Here is a 6515-nt window from a genome sequence, read left to right on the forward strand (position 1 = left end):
AGCCCTGACTTTTCAGAGTGACACCGACAAGCATAGAATCTTTTTTCCCCTTGTATCTGATCAACAACTACATCATACTTTCCTGGAGGGTGAAAAGTCATTTGGAACCTATGTTCAACTAAGAAAAGGGTCAGCAAACTACTGCCTGCAGACTACATGCAGCCTGTCTCCTGGTTTTGTAGACTCGTGAGTTAGTAATAATTTTACATTGTTAAATGGCTAAGGAAAAAATCAAAAGAAGAATAATATTTCATGTCATGTGAATATAACATTAAATTTAAATTTCAATATCAGTAAATAAAATTTTACTGGAACATACCACTTTTATTATTTAAATCTTATTTATGGTTGATTTTGTGCTGTAACAAAGAGTTTAGGAGTTGCAACAGGGACTACATGGCCTGCAGAGCCTAAAATATTTACTGTGCAGGCCTTAATAGAAAAGTCATTGCCAACCCATCTTTCAGCACTGATTATACTGTCTGAGAATTGGTTCTATTTGTATCTATCTTCTGAGCTAGACTTTTGAGCTTATAAAAGACTCCACTAAAATGAGGCTTCGTTCTTGATTGGCACTTTATAAATGTAGGATGAACGAGGGAAAATGATGTGAACTTGGACAAGTCGGTTCTCCTTTTTTGTTCTCAGTTTCCTCTTTCGTGCCATGAGAGAGTGGGCTAAGGTAAACTTGGTCTCTTCCAGCTCTGACAGTCTATATTTGATATTAATATAAGCAAATGAAGAGATAAGCAAAAGCAGCCTGCTTTGAAGCAGTCTTAAAAGGCTGATATGTAAATATCATGTTGGCATTCTATATTTTATATTAAAGTTGTGGTAGCCAAAAATAAACATCACATTCAGTTTATTGAATCTTTTTTCCTCCAACTTTGGGTTCTCCCTTCAGGACCTTCTGCTGGTTGGTTGGTTTCCTAGGTCCATCAGTATCATGACGGGATGACCTTGCTAGCTAATGTTACTGGAGCACATGCTGTTAGTGTGTGTATTGCATGTAGTATGAAAATTTATTATGAGTCAATAACGTCCTTTCTGCATGTCTGCCAGCCTTCTGTGAGTCTAGGAACATAAACACTTTTCTCAGAGCCTGCTCACCATTAAGGAAATCTGAACATGTGGAGTCCAGAGACCACACTCTGGATTTACGGTCATCCCCCACCTCCATCAAGATGCATCCACATAGCCCAGAAAAGAGCCATCTGCTCTTACTTAGAAAATCTCACTACTTAGAAAATCATGGCATTTTCAAACTACATGGATATAAAGTTCTCCTCCAACCCTCACAAGTGCATAGGACAAATGCCCTCATGTGGTGTTTGGTAAGACACCTTCATGGCGCAAGAATATGGCCTCATGTGTATCAGAGGGATTTGATTTAAATCATTATCCTGCACTCTTTCCCCCCAGAAGGGCTGTTATCTCTCCCCAGCCTCATTAATGTTAAGGGACAGAATCTTAGACTTGAGGCACATGTGATGTGAAGAAATATATTTGCCTGTAAATGTGGCTTGTTGAAGGCTTTCTGTGCTGAAGCCAAGACCAAGCCTCACATGATAGATGAAGTTTGTGTTCTGGACTCTTCTGTTCCCTTTCGTACTCATTCCTCCAGGTTTCTAACATTATCCACTGTTTATCCTGGGCCTGTGGTAATGTATCAAGCATGGGAAACATACTTTTTAAATGAAGAGTAGTGAGGCAGAGTAGAAAAGTGTAGAGCACTTCAAATTGAAGTAGTCTGAGACCCAGTTCCTCCACTCATTGGTGGAGTCTCAGTTTCTATTATCTGCTAAATGGAGGTACAACTTATCACCCACCTCTACAAATCACCCAAAGATTGTGACAGGCAACAACCATGCATTATTTATTCTTCTTTCTATTTTGGACTGCTCACTACACAGCATGAAGCAGGCACTTGACATAGGTGCCTCCTGAGGAAAACTGACCTGACTTTACATGTTATCTTGCATGAGTCAGCAAATATGGACTGTTTGAGCTAAGAGGAACTTGAAAACCTGTCAACAAGTAATAGGCAAGTGTGCCCCACTTCCCACTTCTATACTAAATGGTCAGAAATAGTCACTATGTACCTCTGGCTAAGTGTCCAAAGCTTTCTGGGGAACCACTACCATTTGACTGAAGTAAATCACTGGAGGAAAAAAATCTACATATCATCTGGATTGAATTCCAACTTTTACCTTATCAGTGAAGACACCCAGACCTAGAGAAATGATATGATTTGGCCAAGGTCACAGAACTCATTACAGAATGAGTTGGAACTAGAATATAGGTCTCTAGGTTCTTCATCCAGTACGTAACATTTGTGTTCTAAGAGAAATCTCAATGCCTTCAACCAAGGAATGAGCACTGGAGAAAATTTCTAGCAAGGACAAATGAGAGGTGTGCATGTGATAGGAGGGCCTCTGAGTCCTGTGGCTATCTCTGTGGTAATTCAGAAGGCAAGTAAGATATTCACTGAAGGCCCCTTCTGGGCAAAGGTACAAGACCCGAAAGATGTAGATAGATAAAGTGAGGACTTTGTCCTAGAGCTTATAGACACACACAGGCACACACACAAAAACAGTGAAAAAATATCCAGGATGATAAAGGAGCTAAAAGATAGCTTGAGTTTTCCAAAGCCCAAGACACAGAGGGCATGACCTGGAGAGGAAAGGAGAGCTTAACTGAAGAAGTAACTTCTGAACAAAGTCTTCCAAAAAGAGCCATAGTTCTCCAAAGGAAGAAGGAAAGCATGTTCCAGAAGAAATTGTGTACACAAAGGTGCGGGCTGGAAAGAGCCTGATACATATATGAGACAAGCAAGGAGTTCTGTGAGGAAGGAACTTCGGATGCTTAGTGAATGGGAGAGGGAAAGGGAGAAGAACCAGGGCAGTGTCAAGACAGGGATCTGAAGAGATAAGCAAAAGCAGCTGCTTTGAAGGAGTCTACAAAAGGCTGATAAGACATATACATAAAGAGGAGGGGTTCACTTCCATTTCGGCAGCTGAAGTTCTGGTTAGCCCGGCAGTCATGCCCCCCTGGTTCCACCTATACCATTGCTGTCCTGCCCCTCACTCCTGGGCTGCCCAATGAGCACTAAGCACCTGTGACCATTAGTTCACTACCTCTTCAAAGTTGTTCTTACCAGGAAAGAGTAATCTCCCGACTTGATTTACTCAAAACAAGTTTAATCTCAAAACCAAGAGTATCGTTCGAGTAAAGTTTGCAAAAGAAGCATCCAGGTTGTGCCCTGAGTGGTGTGGCTCAGTGGATTGAGCACGGGCCTGCAAGCCAAAAGTTTGCCAGTTTGATTCCCAGTCAGTTCACATGCCTGGGTTGTGGGAAAGCTCCCTGGTTGGGGGAGGGCAAGAGGCAATCACACATCAGTGTTTCTCTCCCTCTCTTTCTCTCTCCCTTCCCCTCTCTCTAAAAATAAATCAACGAAATCTTAAATTTAAAAAAAAACATCCAGGTTGATGAGAAAAGAATAAAGGTACAGATGTGGACACAGCAGAGCAAGAGTGACTTCGAGCTATGACATCATGGAGCTATAGGTGCCTTTTTGGTTTATGACAGTGATTTTCAACCTTTCTCATCTCACAGCATGTATAAACTAATTACTAAAACTCTGTGGCACACCAAAAAAAAATTTTGGCCTGACCAAAAAAAATAGCTATAACTTTGATTCATTCACACCAACAGCTATTGTTGTGTTGGCTGTTGTCATTTTTTTGACAATCTAAGGAAAAAGAGGTCAGTGCCCCTGACTAAGTAGTCAGGTATTGCATGTTTTTAAAAATTCTTGTAGCACACCAGTTGAAAATCGCTGTTTTATGACATTGTTAAACATCTCAGATATGAACATGTAGAACCATGGCTGAGAGAACTGAGAGATCATGCTGATAGTGACTGTTACCATGCTTTGGGGCAGTAATAGTGATTTGTGTCATCTCAGGGCTGTTCCCATAGATGAAGTGAGATGTTTTGCAGAAGAGAATGGTTTGTCATTCACTGAGCCATCAGATCTGGTCTCTACAAATGTAGGAGCTGCTTTTTAGACAATTCTGACAGAGATATATCTCACTGTTTCCCAGAAGCAAATGTCAGACGGAACTGAAAATGACATGTCTCTAAGCAACCATGTGGTTCCTATTCATGTTCCACCAGCCACCAAAAATAAACCAAAGGTGCACCGCTTTCAAAACATATAAGACATTTCTGTTCTCCCCTAGAAGGCTGTGTGTAGGCCATTTCCCAGGTCTGAGATTTAAATACATTTGTAATTCTTATAGTCACTTTTGTATTTTATGGCTTCCTCCTACTTAACAAATTTTCCATGTCTTAAGTCTTCTGATTTCAGCTTTTTTTCATATTATGACTTTACCAGCATTCGTGTAATAAACTGAATGTTTGGATTCCTCATTTATTATTTCCTTTTCATCATGGAAACCTGTTACTGCAGACATAACAGAACTTGATCACTTGAAGCTCAGACCTGTTGGTTTTGATTAATTCAAACTAAGAAAACTGTAGAAATAAGCTATCATTTTGCCACAAAGCAGCTTATAATGAGCAGCATATAACTTATACCCTCTTCTCTCAGTGCAGAGCTTGAAATTTTTCCATCATTCTGGAAGTTGCTTTCTAAAATGCCTTAATAGGGTTATGGACTTCAGTAAGTTTTGGTTTTAATTTTTGTAAGGATCTAAGTTGATTCAAGAGGGAGCCCTTTTTCTCTGGACAAGAACTATCTTAATAAACACAGAGACTGTTTAAAAAGACATATATGAATAATCATAACACACCCTAGAAGGCCATGATGTTTTCAGGTGATCAAAGGAAGTGCAGGGCCAATGAGAAGAGAGAGAGGGATTTCCCACTGGAGGTTAAAGACTGTCACTGATTAGTCAGACAGGGTTTGAATCAGTCCTTTTGAACTTTGGGGGTTCAAGTAGAAGTTAAAAATCTGCAATATAATTATCCAGTCCTGTTCTTTTCAGATCATATCTTTAACTTAATGGACCAGATCTTCAATCTCAGTGCACCGCTCAGGAGGGTGCCCATTCCCACGAAGTAACACACCAGTGTTGTCCACCACATTTCCGTCAGTGCCCAGAACAGTGCCTGGTCCCTGGTGGGTGCCAGATAAATATTTGTGAGACCTGTATTCCAAATAATGTGTTTTTACCATGGCAATCACATACTGTAGATATTTTCAGAGTGTTTTAAAAATATACTGTCTCTGCCCTGGCTGGTGTGGCTCAGCCAATCGAGTGTCATCCCATACACCAGGAGGTTGAGGGTTCTATTCCCAGGCAGGGCACAAGTACGAGTTGCAGGTTTGGTCCCCCAGTCAGGGGCGTGCCAGAGCCAGCAGATCAGTATTTCTCTCTCACATCCTCTTCTCTCTCCCTCCCTTCCCCTCTCTCTAGAATCAATAAACATGTACTTGGGTAAGGATAAAAAAATCCTGTTCCTTTGTTGCCATTAGTGCAACTGTACTTGTCATGCATTTGAACTTCTGACTTTAAAAATATGGTAACAGAACCCATAGATGCAACACAGAAAAGCTTCATTCTCATTTTCTAAAACTCTCCCTCTGCCAGCTGGAATGTTTGTGAGGGAGGCGGGAAGGGAATGTGGTTTTGTGGAGAGCACACCATTTCTGGGCTGCAAGCCTCAGCCACACCCTTCTGCATGGTTGGGTGCCCAAGCGGTCTCAGACCAGGGCAGTCCCTTCATCTTGCACTTTGCCCACTGAACACACAGGTTTTGGGAGTCCTGGATGAAGGTGGAAAGTATTAGCATCTTGGAAAGGATGTTGTTAGGGGTGCTTTGTGGCCTTCTTTGGGTGTTTCCAAACTAGTTTCTGGCTGCTCTGTTGGAAGAGGAAAACTTCCACATCTGCAGGGATGAAAGAGTGTGTTGTTTCACAAACTTAGTTAGCAAGCATCTGCCCAACACTCCCTGCAATGTAGCATTTAATGTGCTTAATTATCACTGTCAAGTGGATCATCAGTGAAAATGATCAACCTTATATGTTCTGCCATTTTGTCTTTCTTTCTTTTCTTTCTTTCTTTCTTTCTTTCTTTCTTTCTTTCTTTCTTTCTTTCTTTCTTTCTTTGTCATTCCATTTCATATATTTTTAGATTAAATGTCAAATCTACTGGGTGCAGTAGATTTTTTTTTGCTTGAGTTGAGGAAGAGGCTTGCATTATAGTCTGACTTTTCAGACTATCTTTATCTCTGCTTGAAAACTTTGAATCCCATCTGTGTGTAGAAAACAATAGAGAAGGTTGCCTTTCTTAATGCTTTCACCATCCTCCCATTAACCACACGTAAAAGCTTTTAGAATTATCTCCTCCATTCTGCTTACCACTCCAATTCTCCTAGTTCCCAAATTATTCTCTCAGGTATCTCCTCTTGTCTGGCACCTGAATTGAGGCTCTCAGTCTAGGTCATTCGAACAGCCTCTTAACTGCCTTCCTGACTCCAGGATCTCC

At 40.9% G+C, this 6515-nt stretch overlaps 1 pseudogene; it reads left to right on the forward strand.

Moving 5' to 3' along the window:
• The first annotated feature begins 2246 nt into the window (after window positions 1-2246).
• On the forward strand, window positions 2247-4223 carry LOC128628249 (ras-related protein Rab-11A-like; annotated as a pseudogene).
• Window positions 4224-6515: the final 2292 nt, after the last annotated feature.

The sequence above is a fragment of the Artibeus jamaicensis genome, unplaced genomic scaffold, assembly GCF_021234435.1.
Source record: "Artibeus jamaicensis isolate MK-2021 breed Jamaican fruit bat unplaced genomic scaffold, CSHL_Jam_final contig_64, whole genome shotgun sequence".
NCBI lineage: Eukaryota > Metazoa > Chordata > Mammalia > Chiroptera > Phyllostomidae > Artibeus > Artibeus jamaicensis.